Source organism: Simochromis diagramma, unplaced genomic scaffold (assembly GCF_900408965.1).
Source record: "Simochromis diagramma unplaced genomic scaffold, fSimDia1.1 OVJJ01000503.1, whole genome shotgun sequence".
Taxonomy (NCBI): Eukaryota; Metazoa; Chordata; class Actinopteri; order Cichliformes; family Cichlidae; genus Simochromis; species Simochromis diagramma.
In genome coordinates this window covers 9,023-24,620 of record NW_024387377.1, presented here as the reverse complement: position 1 = coordinate 24,620, position 15,598 = coordinate 9,023, and the positions used below count along the sequence as shown (strand labels likewise).

Sequence of the window (15,598 nt, the reverse complement as noted above, 5' to 3'; positions counted from 1 at the left end):
ATTGTATTTCATTTTGTGTTAAAAAATAAAAATAAAGAGATTTGAGAAGATTGGAATTTTTTAACCATGCCTTTCTTGTGGAAAACCTAATGCGGCCCAGCCTCACCCAGACTCTGCCTGCAGCGGCCCCCAGCTAAATTGAGTTTGAGACCCGTGTCCTACACCATAAATCAGTAAGAGAGGGTATGACCTCTCTCATGGCCCCAAGTGGTGTGTGCATGCCAGACCACTCTGGAAGGCACACAGAGTCTTTACAGACTACACAGCAAATCCAGCATGTCCAAATTAACACTGTCGGATTTGATTTCAACACTATTAAAGTGTCTATATGGGTCCACACCAGAGAGTGTTAATTTAACTCTTTTTGGAGAGTTGGTACGTTAACTCTGACTTAGTGTTAAACACCAAATCTGTCTGGAGTTGATAATTTAACACTTGGTGTTAAGAGTTTATATATTAACTCTCAAAGAGTATTTTAGTTTAACTACTTAAGAGTTATCTTGTAATTAATTCTAAATATCAGGAATTTTACTGTTCTGAACTTCTAGAAATTTCTTTTGGAAATAAACATTTACTAAAAAGACGCAATGGTTTTTGAAAAACATTTATTCTGAACTGTGCACCACAATTTCAAAACATTTTCTGAAAGATGTAACAGTATACATGTTCTCACTTTCATTAGAATTTTGTTTATCAAAAGGTCTGACATAGGTGAGCTGGTAAATGCAAATGACAGCATTCTCAACACTTATTTCTTCAATACAATATGCATGTCCTTCATTCATCCCTTTGTGGAACTTCAACGCACTTCTGCTGTCCCCCATATTCCATCTTCACAAGCATATCCTGTGTGGAGATTGAATAAAAATTAGTTGTCACTAATTAATGGCACAAATAATCCAGTAAACAATTGCAGCACAGTAAAAAAAAAAAGGAATCCTCTTTGAGCCATTACTTGTGTAAAGTATTTTCCCAAAAGACAAAGACAGAGGCAACAGGTAATACTGAACTAAATGTAAAACCTCAACCTTTTTCATTTTTACCTAAACCGTGTGCACAAAACTCTGGAGGGATCTAAATGCTAACGTAGACTCCAGTCAGGACGCCTGCTACTGCTGTTTGCTCGGTTTGTTTTATGGGCGATCGTTTTCAGGCTTCAAGTAGCACCATTATACCAACAAATCACATTCTAGACATTGTTTTAGGTGCATTTGACCAAAAGTTTGACTGAAAATTCACATGCAAGCTTTTTTCAAGGCTGTGGTATTTGCCCGCAAACAATACCTTTCAGCTAGCTAAAACAGAATGTTATGCTATCACCGAGCAACATGGCTAATGCCTTTCACACAGCTTTGTCTCAACTACAAAGAGCCGCAGAAGTAAAAGCTAATAGAAATAATTGAAACAATCTTTGAAAAAATGACTTACCAAGCATGGCAAACAACTCAAATATGTAGAGCAAAATGTTCCGAAACGGCTTCACTTCGGCTTCGATTGGAGCCGTGCTGGGGGCGGAGTCTGTGAATTTACTCTGTTGGTGTCATAGCCCCTCTAGGAGTTCAGAGTTAAGAGGTCAAGAGTTAATGTTTCCATTGTAACACCCCCAGATTTGACATAGAAACACTCATTTTTAACACTTGATTTTAACTACTATCATTTTACTCCTCAGAGTTACATTAAAAGAATGTGACTCTGCTTAGAGTAAAATTAACTCTACTTTTGCAAGAAGACTATTAACACCAAAACATTTAACACTTTTGAATTTGCTGTGTACTAAGGATCAAACCTCTATCATCATGCAATCGATTATACAACTCTAAGCATATATGAGTAAATATTTCTAAGCATAAATGACAGTCAACAATATAAACCTTACAGTTGGTTTTAATAACAGAATTCATTTGTTTCTCAAATTAGAAAGAGCTATCGAGAAACACTCCTAAATCTTTAGTTCTGAACTTTTCCAGTGGGCCATGGTCAACATTATTAGATAATGCTAATTCTTTTCCCTTACATTATAACAATGTGAGGAGTTAATGCTAAGTATACTGCCATTAGCGGCTAATTCTAATTAGGGGTGAATAATTATTAGTAGCTAATGCTAATATCGTTTTCTCTTCCCTTTTAACAATGTGAACAACTAGTGCTAGGTAGGCTGATGCTAGCAGCTAATGCTAATTTGATGTGAATTAGCATTATATTAGTGAGGAGTTAATGGTAAGTAGGCTGCCATTAGTGGCTAATGCTAATTTTAGATGAAAAAGCATTAGCAGCTAATGCTCATATTGTTTTCCTTTGCTTTGTAAGAATGACAGCAGCTAATGATACGAAGTCTACCATTATTAACTATTGTTAATTTGATGTAAATTAGCCTTATCTGATAATGGTAACCCTTTATAATGGTTCCCCATTATAACGATGTCAGGAGTTAATGCTCTTAAACAACATGGCGGCGCGTGCACACGCAGCGGCTTCTCTCTCTCCCAAACAAACTACTTTTTCGTGTTTTTCGTCCTGTAAGTTGCAGCGTTTTTGTAAGTCTTTGTCGCGTCTATCTGTGTGCAAGCGAGGATATGCCTGAACACTTCTTCTCGACATCGGCAGAAACAAACTTTTTAAGTTAAACTCTGTGGACACCGAGAAGCTGAAAGATCTGGGTCTGCTCCGTAGGCCTACTCAATCACCGACCCCCACTCCCGCACTTCGCCCACAATGGATGCGCCTCAAGCGGTGTGAGAGGAAGCAGAAGAGGGGTAAGCGCGGTGGCATCCGAGCTAGGCTAGCGGCTAGCCCACACAAACCCGCCATCCCCTCTATCGTTCTGGCCAACATACGCTCGCTAGAAAATAAACTGGACGACATCCGACTGCTACGTTCATCTCAAAGGAATGTAAAGGACTGCTGTGCTTTTGTGTTCACGGAAACATGGCTCAGCGACAGTGTCCCGGACCGTGCCATTCAGCTCGACCAGCTAACATGCTACCGTGCTGACAGAGTCATCGTCGCGGGAGGTAAGACCCGCGGGGGAGGACTTTGTGTTTACATCAATGATGCCTGGTGTCGCGATGCTGTTGCGGTCTGCAAACACTGCTCACCAGTGCTGGAGTTTATGGTTATTAAGTGCCGGCCATTCTATCTACCGAGGGAATATACAGCCATACTACTGTGCGCTGTGTACATCCCTCCCTCCTCCAATGTCAACAACAGGAGTGAGGCACTGAATGAACTGTACCAGCACATCAGCGAGCAGCAGACAGCCCATCCTGATGCTTTTCTCATCCTGGCTGGGGATTTCAATCATGCAGACTTAAAGTGCGTGTTTCCAAAAATACAACAACACATTGACTTTCCAACAAGGGGAAATAACACACTGGACTTTGTTTACACCACCCAGAGAGGAGCTTACAAAGCTTTTCCCTCCCCCACCTCGGCGCCTCAGACCATATCACTGTCATGCTAATGCCTGCTTACAGACCGCTCGTTAAAGTCACCAAACCGGTTCGTAAGCAGATACAAGTGTGGCCAGAAGGGTCTTCAGAGGCTTTACAGGACTGCTTCAACACCACAGACTGGAACATGTTTAAGCAGGCTGCCACCTATAACAACACCACTGACCTCCAGGAGTACGCAGAGACTGTTACTGCCTACATCAACAAGTGTATTGAGGATGTAACAGTCACGAAAACCATAACTGTCCGGGCCAATCAAAAACCATGGATGACAGGAGAGGTCTACAGGCTGCTGAAAGCTCGGAATGTTGCCTTCAGAGATGGAGACGAGGCGAGCCTGAGGACAGCTAGGGCCAACCTTTCCCGTGGCATCAGAGAGGCTAAGAGACAGTACTCCAGGAAAATATCTCAAAGACAGCAGAGACTCACGGAGCCTGTGGCGGGGCATTCAGACCATCACAGATTACAAGCCCCCACCACAGACCTGTGATAGCACTATCCCCCTGCTGAACGAGCTGAACACTTTCTTTGCTCGCTTTGAAGTCCAAAAACGCACCACTGCACAGAAGACCCCACCCCCTCCTGGTGACCAGGTGATGACTCTGTCCCCGGACAGCGTGAGGAGATCCCTCAGCAGGATCAATGCACGTAAAGCTCCGGGTCCTGACAACATTCCTGGTCGTGTACTGAGAGACTGTGCAGTGGAACTCACTGATGTCTTCACAGACATCTTCAACATATCACTCATCCAGGCTGTCGTCCCCACATGTTTTAAAGCCACCACAATCATTCCAGTTCCAAAAAAGTCATCTCCCTCCTGCTTTAATGACTACCGTCCTGTTGCACTTACTCCCATCCTGATGAAGTGCTTCGAACGACTAGTCATGCAACACATCAAGACTGTCCTGCCCCCCTCCCTGGATCCCTTCCAGTTTGCATATCGGCCAAACCGCTCAACCGATGATGCTATTTCCACTGCACTCCACTCAGCACTCACACACCTGGACAAAAAAGACTCATATGTTCGAATGCTGTTCATAGATTTCAGTTCAGCATTCAACACTATAATCCCCCAACAGCTCACTCAAAAACTGGTCCAGCTGGGGCTTAACACCTCACTGTGCAACTGGCTGTTGGATTTCCTCACCGGAAGACCTCAAACAGTACGGGTCGGCAGTAACACATCCAGCACCATCATTTTAAACACGGGGGCCCCACAGGGATGTGTGCTGAGCCCCCTCCTCTACACTCTGCTGACCCATGACTGCACTCCATCGTACAGCTCCAACCTCTTCATCAAGTTTGCGGACGACACAACGGTGGTGGGTCTCATTAGCAACAGGGATGAGACCGACTACAGAAGTGAGGTGAGACGCCTGGCCACGTGGTGTGCTGACAACAATCTCTCTCTGAATGTGGAGAAGACGAAGGAGATTGTTGTGGACTTCAGGAGAATGTACACCCAACATGCTCCTCTGACCATTGACGGAGCGTCTGTGGAGAGAGTGAGCAGCACCAAGTTCTTGGGTGTGCACATCACAGAGGATCTCTCCTGGACGTACAACACCACAGCACTGGCCAAGAAATCACAGCAGCGTCTCTTCTTTCTCCGCAAACTAAGAAGAGCAGGAGCACCAGACCCCATCATGTACACTTTCTACAGAGGCACCATCGAGAGCATCCTGTCGAGCTGCATCACTGTGTGGTTTGGAGCCTGCAATGCGTCCTGTCATAGAACCCTCCAACGCATAGTGAGAGCTGCAGAGAGGATCATTGGTGTCTCTCTTCCCTCCCTCCAGGACATTTACAGCACCCGTCTCACTAAAAAAGCCCTTTGCATAGCGGCTGATCCCACGCACCCAATGCAAAGCTTCTTCAAGCTGCTGCCGTCGGGGAGGAGACTGCGGAGTCTCCAGGCCAGGACCAGCAGGCTGAAGGACAGCTTCATCCATCAGGCTGTCAGGAAGCTTAACTCCCTCCCGATTCTGCCCCCTCTCCCCTCTCTCCTCCACGGTCTCACTGAACTCTGTCACACACACACACACACACACACACACACACACACACACACACACACACACACACACACAGACACGCGCGCACACACGCACACACACACACACACACACACACACACACACACACACACACACACACACACACACACACACACACTCTCTCTCTCTCTCTCTCACTCACTCACTGGCCTGCACCAGTTACCAGTCACTTTGTGGAGCATTGGACTGCCATTACCTCATAAGACTCTGTTGTTACACTATCTCTTACCGTACATTACTAAATCTCCATTTGCACTATTTGCCTATTTGCACTACTCTGCCTGGTTTACACCCAATGTCATTTACCCATTATATTGTATAGCTTTCTTGTTATATGTAAAATTGTATTGTATTTATTTAAATTTTTACTTTTTAATTATTTTACCTGCATTTTTTAATCACTCTTATATTTAAATGTTCATTTGCTATTTTATCAAGGGATTGAGAGTAACGTGGTTTCTATTCTCTGTATGTCCTGTACATGTGGCAGAATTGACAATAAAGTTGACTTTGACTTTGACTAATGCTAACTAGGCTGCCATTAGGGGCTAACTCTAATTAGGTGAATAATTATTAGCAGCTAATGCTAATATTGTTTTCCCTTCCCTTTTAACAATGTGAGCAGCTAATTCTAATTTGATGTGAATTAGCATTATATTAGTGAGCAGTTAATGCTAAGTAGGCTGCCATTATTAACTAATGCTACTTTGACGTGAATTAGCATTATGTGCTAATGCTAATACTGTTTTCCTTTTCTTTATACAACTTGAGCAGCTATTGCTAAGTAGGCCACTTTTCTCTGCTAAGGATTTGTGTGACTATGATGGAAACTCTGATAAGCTAATGCTGCAAAGCTAATGCTGTTTATGGGCCCTGTTAGAATCAGTATTTCATTCTGATTCTGTTGTTTGAGAACAATAACAGAAAAATGTGCACTTGAGAACAAATTTATTGTGAATTCAGCTGTGAATGTAGAGTTTGTCATTATTTAAGCTTCCATTTCCAAATGTTAGCTGACACTTTATTAGGTACACTGGTATCTGTATCAGGTACACCTGTGGCCTAAATGTTCCTGCAAACAGACTCCTTGGAGACCCCTACATGAATATCCATGAACTATCCAGCTAGACTAGTGTGTCTGTCCCTGAAAATATTCCTGCATGTGTGATTGTTCATGTGTCATCCGCAGGAAACAAACAGGAAGTGAGTGAAAGACACAGGAAATGTTTCCAGCTCTTCCTCCTCTATCAGATTTTCTCTCCATACCTGAGAGTGTCCAGTATCCAGCCTGGATCCTTCAGTCCAGCCGACAGTAGCCTCATTCCTGAGTCACCTGGATGATTGTAGCTCAGGTCCAGCTCTCTCAGATGGGAGGGGTTGGAGCTCAGAGCTGAGGCCAGAGAAGTACAGCCTTCCTCTGTGATCAGACAGCCTGACAGACTGCAGACACACAATTCAATTCAATTCAATTCAATTTTATTTATATAGCGCCAAATCACAACAAAAGTCGCCTCAAGGCGCTTCATAGATACAGAGAAAAACCCAACAATCATATGACCCCCTATGAGCAAGCACTTTGGCAACAGTGGGAAGGAAAAACTCCCTTTTAACAGGAAGAAACCTCCGGCAGAACCAGGCTCAGGGAGGGGTGGCCATCTGCTGCGACCGGTTGGGGTGAGAGAAGGAAGACAGGATAAAGACATGCTGTGGAAGAGAGACAGAGGTTAATAACAGATATGATTCAATGCAGAGAGGTCTATTAATACATAGTGAGTGAGAAAGGTGACTAGAAAGGAAAAACTCAATGCATCATGGGAATCCCCCGGCAGCCTACATCTATTGCAGCATAACTAAGGGAGGATCCAGGGTCACCTGGTCCAGCCCTAACTATATGCTTTAGCAAAAAGGAAAGTTTTAAGCCTAATCTTAAAAGTAGAGATAGTGTCTGTCTCCCGAATCCAAACTGGAAGCTGGTTCCACAGAAGAGGGGCCTGAAAACTGAAGGCTCTGCCTCCCATTCTACTTTTAAATACTCTAGGAACAACAAGTAGGCCTGCAGAGCGAGAGCGAAGCGCTCTAATAGGGTGATATGGTACTACAAGGTCATTAAGATAAGATGGGGCCTGATTATTTAAGACCTTGTATGTGAGGAGCAGGATTTTGAATTCAATTCTGGATTTAACAGGAAGCCAATGAAGGGAAGCCAAAACAGGAGAAATATGCTCTCTCTTTCCAGTCCCTGTCAGGACTCTTGCTGCAGCATTTTGGATTAGCTGAAGGCTTTTCAGTGAGTTTTTTGGACATCCTGATAATAATGAATTACAGTAGTCCAGCCTGGAAGTAATAAATGCATGAACTAGTTTTTCAGCGTCACTCTGAGACAGGATATTTCTAATTTTAGAGATGTTGCGCAAATGGAAGAAAGCAGTCTTACATATTTGTTTAATATGTGCGTTGAAGGACATGTCCTCGTCAAAAATGACTCCAAGGTTCCTCACCGCGTTACTGGAGGCCAAGGTAATGCCATCCAGAGTAAGAATCTGGTTCGATACCATATTTCTAAGATTTTCAGGGCCGAGTACAATAACCTCAGTTTTATCTGAATTAAGAAGCAGAAAGTTAGCGGCCATCCAGGTCTTTATGTCTTTAAGACATTCCTGCAGTTTAACTCATTGGTGTGTGTTATCTGGCTTCATGGACAGATAGAGCTGGGTGTCATCTGCATAGCAGTGAAAATGTATGCTATGTCTTCTAATGATGCTGCCTAAGGGAAGCATGTATAATGTAAACAGAATTGGTCCTAGCACTGAACCCTGTGGAACTCCATAATTAACCTCAGTGTGTGAAGAGGACTCTCCATTTACATGCACGAATTGGAGTCTATTAGATAGATATGATACAAACCACTGCAGCGCAGTACTTGTAATACCTACAGCATGTTCTAATTGCTCTAATAGGATATTATGGTCAACAGTATCGAACGCTGCACTGAGGTCTAGCAGGACAAGCACAGAGATGAGTCCACTGTCAGAGGCCATAAGAAGATCATTTGTAACCTTCACTAAAGCTGTTTCTGTGCTGTGCTGAGCTCTGAAACCTGACTGAAACTCTTCAAATAAACCATTCCTCTGCAGATGATCTGTTAGCTGTTTGACAACTACTCTTTCAAGGATTTTTGATATGAAAGGAAGGTTGGAGATTGGCCTATAATTAGCTAAGACTGCTGGGTCTAGAGATGGCTTTTTGAGTAAAGGTTTAACTACAGCCAGCTTGAAGGCCTGTGGTACATAGCCGATTATTAGAGATAGGTTGATCATATTTAAGATCGAAGAATTAATTAATGGCAGGACTTCTTTGAGCAGTTTTGTAGGAATGGGGTCTAAAAGACAGGTTGATGGTTTGGAGGAAGTAATTATTGAAGTTAACTCAGAAAGATCAATTGGAGAAAAAGAGTCTAACTTAACATCAATGGTACTAAGAGTAACTGTAGATAATATTACATCTGTGGGATGATTATTGGTAATTTTTTCTCTAATGATAAAAATTTTATTTGTGAAGAAGTTCATGAAGTCATTACTAGTTAACGTTAAAGGGATGGTTGGCTCAAAAGAGCTCTGACTGTTTGTCAGCCTGGCTACAGTGCTGAAGAGAAACCTGGGGTTGTTCTTATTTTCTTCAATCAGTGATGAATAGTAAGATGTTCTGGCTTTGCGGAGGGCTTTCTTATAAAGCAGCAAACTATTTCTCCAGGCTAAATGATGATCCTCTAGATTTGTGACACGCCATTTCCTCTCCAGATTACGAGTCATCTGCTTTAGGGTACGTGTTTGAGAATTATACCACGGAGTCAGGTACTTCTGATTTGAGGCCTTAGTTTTCACAGGAGCTACAGTATCCAGAGTCGTACGTAGTGAGGAGGTGAAATTATTAACAAGATAATCGACCTCTGTTGGGGTAGCGTTCAGATAGCTGCTCTGCTCTGTGTTGGTACAGGGCATTGGAGATGATAGCAGTGGGTGGATTATATTCTTAAACTTAGTTACAGTGCTTTCAGAAAGAAATCTACTTTGATAAAGTCTACTCTTCACCGCTGTGTAATCAATTATTGTAAAAGTAAATGTTATCAGGAAATGATCAGACAGGAGAGGGTTTTCAGGAAACACTGTTAAATGTTCAGGTTTGATGCCATATGTTAAAACAAGATCTAGAGTGTGATTAAAGTGGTGGGTGGGTTCTTTTACATTTTGAGAGAAACCAATTGAGTCTAATAACAGATTAAATGCCATGTTGAGGCTGTCATTTTTAGCATCTACATGGATGTTAAAATCACCCACAATAATTATTTTATCTGAGCTCAGAACTAAATTAGATATAAAGTCTGAGAAATCAGACAGAAACTCTGTGTAAGGCCCAGGTGGACGATAGATGATAACAAGTAAGACTGGTTTCTGAGTTTCACAGCTGGGGTGGACAATGTTAAGCATCAGGCTTTCAAATGAATTAAAAGACTGTCTTGGTCTTTCATTAATTAATAGGCTGGTGTGAAAAATTGCTGCCACACCGCCCCCCCCGGCCTGTGCTTCGAGATTTCTGGTAGTTAGAATGACTCGGGGGTGTTGATTCATTTAAACTAACATAATCATCCTGCTGCAACCAGGTTTCTGTAAGGCAGAGTAAATCAATTTGTTGATCAATTATTAAGTCATGTACTAACAGAGACTTGGAGGAGAGAGACCTAATATTTAATAATCTACATTTCACTGTTTTACTCTTTGGTTCAGATGTGGATACTGTATTGTTCTTTCTTTGTGATTGTTTATGTTTAAGTTGTTTGTTGCTGGTTTTTAGTTTGTTTTTTGTATTTTTGGAAGCTGACACAGTCTCTATGGAGATGAGTTTTTTGGGGGGGTAGCAGGAGGAGAGAAGCTGCAGAGAGGCGTGTAAGACTGCAACTCTGCTTCCTGGTCCCAACTCTGGATAGTCATATTTTGGGGGGTTTAATAAATTTGTCCATATTTCTAGAAATGAGAGCTGCTCCATCCAAAGTGGGATGGATGCCATCTCTCCTAACAAGACCAGGTTTCCTCCAGAAGGTTTGCCAATTATCTATGAAGCCCACATCGTTTCTGATGAAAACAACAATCTATCTGTCAACAGTTGTTTTCTCTTTGTCACAATAACATCTATCCATCCATTGTAACTTTATTTATAAGTGACAATACCCAACAGACAACAACAGTCATCTGAAGCTGTTTAACAGTGTAAGGTAACCGCCTCCACTGTGAGCAGCACTTGGTGATGGTGGGAAGAAGAACTCCCTTTGACACAAAGATCCTCCCAGTGAAAACAGGCTCCAGGAGGAGCATCTACCATGACTGGTTGCAGGGTGAGGGGAAAGAGAAGAGATGAGCTCAGAGAGACAAGAACAAAACAGAGAGACAAAAGTTAAGGACACGCAGTAGTGACATATAAAAGCATCAGGAGTGAAAAGAGGGGAGAAGAAAGCAGAGCATCATGGGAAGTCCACCAACAGCCTGAGCCTATAGCAGCATAACTAAGGGATGGTTCAGGGTCACCTGATCCAGCTCGAACTATAAGCTTTATCAAAAAGGAAAGTTTGAAGCTGATCTTCAAAGTAGAGAGGGTGTCTGTCTCCTGAACTCAAACTGGGAGCTGCTGCCACACCCAGTCCAACATAGCCAGGCTTTCTTTGCTGCTTTGACAAAACCTCAAATCCCAGTCAGAGATGATGAGCATCATCACAGTGATGATCATTTCTCTGTTAACCCAGGCTTTCTGCTTCAGGATCTGTGCACGCTCACAGAACAAGGAGACCTTTAAACATCATTTCACTAAATGGATGGACTGAGCTCAGCCTACAGATGAACTGGTGCCAGAGATCATAAAGAACACCAAACAGTCAAATTCAACACTTTTAATGGAAATATGAGATTAATGCTGCAGACAATCATGAACCTGCTGAATTCATGAACATCAAGAATGCAGCGAGTGGTAAAATAAAGATTTGACCTCAGTGTGCTCAGTGTTCCTGTCTATTCCTAACATATTCCTAACATGATAGCTGCACTTTAGAGCTCTAAAACTGGAACTGACTCATGTTTAAACTCTACATGTTACTCAGTACATTCAGTTCTGACACTCGCCCACAGTCCAACAAAGGAAACATGGAGATCACATCAGTTTGTCACCAAAGTCTAATTATTAGGGCAACTTAACCTGTTATAATCTCGTTAACTCATTAACTGATTAACGTCAGCAATTATTTTAATCACAGTTTTTAAAATCATGATTATTGTGAAAGTGCTCACTGGCTCTGAATATAAAAGCCATGGGTCACAGGAGGGATGTTGACCAGTGCTGGCTTGAAATGGGCGTCATTATGCATCTCAGCCAATGGGAGCATTGAGGGTGGGCCTAATACTACTGCAGCGCTCACATGACCCAGGACAGAAAGAAAGGGGCGGGGACAGAAACATGGAGACAGGTACAGATCTTTGACATGTTCATTTTAAACTGTTCCAGGAGGCAGTGTTGATACAACTAAAGTTATCTGGAAGAAAAGTTGAGTTTTTTATCGTCGGAGTGCTTCAGGTCTGAAGTATCACTTAAATGCATTAGACGCTGTTGATGGCAGCAAACAAACCACCCAAACAAACAGAGGTGGGAGGCTTGGGCAGACTACGTAGCAAACAAGACAAGCTAACAAAGGCCACATTGAAGTGAGTAGCTACAAACTGCAGGCCGATTAGTGTTGTTGAAGAAGTCGGTCTGAGGAACATTCTTAGGATCAACAAATGACGGCATGTATGAGCCTCCCTCAAGATGCAGCATCACAAGAAGAACACATGAGCTGTAGAAAAAGGAGAGACTACGAAACCCACGGTGTTACAACATGAACCAGCTGTTGGTCTCTCTGGGGACTACTGGGCGTGGCTGGGTAACCATGGTTACCTGGGAGTTATAGTACATGATATTAATGAAGACTGGGAGCTGCGTTATATAGCAAACAATTTGTTATGAGGTAATCAGCTGATCTTACTTTAACCGGAAGCCCTTCACAATAATTGCAAAGCCTTTATTTTGTCCAACTACCATCAGTTCGTCTGTACTGATGGTAACTTAAAGTCACACTAATGCCGTTTAGTTTGTATAGTGTAAGTAGTAGAAGTATACTACAGTACTCTGTTCACTGATAGGATAGATTTATGAAGATATACACCTTTGTATTTAACATTACTGCATTATAGTGCTGTGGTCTTTGTCCTTATATATGGTTATGTTAGCTATACCGACGTATGCATACAACTGGATATGTATCTTATCTATTCATCTTATTTGTCATGTATTTGCATTGTGTACTTCCTTTTTGTAAGAAACCACACACGTGATCACAGCCACAAGATTTAATCAGTGAACCTTAAACTCCTTATTCCACATGCTGGGATCATTTGGCCTTCAGTGGTGTTCTGGCTGACACACCGGCGTGACCGGAGTGCTAAAGAGTGAATCAGACACACCAGTGTAATCCCTGATATCTCCACTACATTTAATCGTCCTTCAGCCTGTGGCTGCAGTTAGCTGATCTGCTAATTAGCCGGTGTGCTAGTAAGCCGCTGTGCTATTTAGCCGCTGTGCTAGTCAGCTGGTGTGCTAGTTAGCCAGTGTGCTAGTTAGCTGGTTCGCTAGTCAGCTGGTCTGCTACTTAGCTGGTTTGCTAGATAGCCGGTGTGCTAATTAGCTGGTATGCTAGTTAGCTGGGAGCTAACTCACTAGAACATTTGATACTAAACTGTCTAAACCGTGTGAGCAGCTTTTGTGGCTGTTCTGTGTTACTCTCCAGCCTCTCTTTAACTCAGTCCTCTCAGTTTTTTCCTCCTTACAAACTAGAAAAACTTGTTTTTCAGCTTCTCCACACCTGAGCTATAACTGAGCTACCACCATACAGGTCCGGTGTGTCTCACTCAACTAGTGATGTTTGATTCGTGAACGAATCATTCAATACTCGAGAATCACTTTACTGACTCGTGAATCATGATTCACAAGCCCAACTGACTCACTGACTCATCCCCTGTTGCTGTTAGCAAACTAATTCCATTAGTAGAAATATATCTAGCTTATAATTAAAATTGTGGGGGGGGAAACAGCCAGTTTCGTAACAAAAGCATTTCTGCTCTGAACTGGAAGAAAAAACCCTGAGTAGAAGCTCACATCAAGAAAATAGCTCCTCGGTTCAGAGTAGCATCGCGCTGCTAACATGCTAACAACACATTTGAGCTACTCACCCCCTCCCTTCCTGTGCTGAATCGTAAGCATAAGCAAATCACTCAGGACTCGCTCACTCCCTCCCTCCTGTGCTGAATCATAGAGCGAGCGAGCGAGCGAGCGAATCACTCACTCAGTCCCTCCCTCCTGGCTCACTTCTTCTTCTTGGTTGGCAACCAATGTTAAGGCACATTACCGCCCCCTGGCTCACAGCGCAGTGGACATTTAGATGAGAAAATATATATTTGACACACTTAAGGAAAATACTAATAAAATACAAATAAACAAAATAAATGTTTATTAAGCAATTTGGATAGGAAATTGCTTGATTTTAGAAATGTTTTTGCTCTTTTTTTTCTCTATAAAATAGTTTTTTTTTTAATCATTCATCTTAGCAGTGGGATTTACATGAAAAGGGAAACAAATTAAGTTTGAGTGAAAATGTAAAATTTTTGCACTCTCTGATCAACTGACTCAGTGAATCAAATGACTCAAAACACTCGATTCACTTTGGTGAGTGACTCATTAACACTCGATTCAGTAAAAAGAATCAAATTTACCATCACTACACTCAACAGTTACACTCGTCACCCAGACTAACAGGTGCTGATCCTCATTCCCGCTGCTTCACACTCGGCTGCGAACCGTTCCAGTGCGAGCTGGAGGCCTTCACCCGATGAAGCCAACAGAACCACATCATCTGCAAAAATCAGAGATGAGATTCTGAGGCCACCAAAGCGAAAGCCCTCCGCCACTTGGCTGCGCCTAGAAATCCTGTCCATAAAAATTATGAACAGAACCGGAGACAAAGGGCAGCCCTGGCGAAGCCCATCACAAACCGGGAACGAGTCCGACTTATTGCCGGCAATGCGAACCAAGCTCTTGCAACGGTTGTATAGGGATCGAATGGCCTGTAGCAATGGGCCAGACACCCCATACTCCCGCAACACCTCCCACAGGACACCCCGAGGGACACGGTCGAATGCCTTCTCCAAGTCCACAAAACACATGTAGACTGGTTGGGCAAACTCCCATGCACCCTCAAGTATCCTGGAGAGGATAAAGAGCTGGTCGAGTGTTCCGCGACCAGGACGAAAACCGCATTGTTCCTTCTCTATCCGAGGTTCGACTAGCGGACGAACTCTCCTCTCCAGCACCCTGGCATAGACTTACCCAGGGAGGCTGAGGAGTGTGATCCCCCTGTAGTTGGAACACACCCTCCGGTCCCCTTTCTTAAAGATGGGGACCACCAAAGAAGAGTGAAATCATTAATTAAATAACTACTTCATTAAAAGAGAAACTAAGTCTCACTGAGGTTAAAAGCCAAGGAATAAAAGTGGGTTTTAAGACGTGATTTAAAAGTGGACAGTGAAGGGGCCTCTCTAACATGCATGGGCAAATGATTCCATAACTTTGGAGCCACAATAGAGAAGGCCCCGCCCCCTCTGAGCTTCCTCCTGGATCTCGGTATCTCCAGGAGCAGCTGGTCAGCTGACCTGAGAGACCGACAGGGTGTGTGGAGATGAAGAAGCTCAGAGAGGTAAGGCGGGGCAAGATTGTGAAGGCATTTAAAAACAGACATAAGAATTTTAAAATGAACTCTAAAAGACACAGGCAGCCAGTGCAGAGAGGCCAGCACGGGGTTATATGCTCTTTTTTTTAAGTTCCTGTTAGGAGTCGTGCAGCCGCATTTTGAACCAGCTGCAGACGTGAGAGCAACGACTGACTGACCCCCACATAAAGTGAGTTACAGTCGTCCAGGCGGGAAGAAATAAAAGCATGGATCACTGTTTCAAGGTGCTGCCTCGA

General features: G+C 43.1%; 1 long non-coding RNA gene across 1 annotated transcript; it reads left to right on the top strand.

The window, feature by feature from the left end:
• Nucleotides 1-6,567: 6,567 nt before the first annotated feature.
• Nucleotides 6,568-6,853, top strand: LOC120720101. The gene is made up of 2 exons (XR_005692788.1): nt 6,568-6,682; nt 6,727-6,853. It is a non-coding gene; the product is annotated as an uncharacterized LOC120720101 (long non-coding RNA).
• Nucleotides 6,854-15,598: the final 8,745 nt, after the last annotated feature.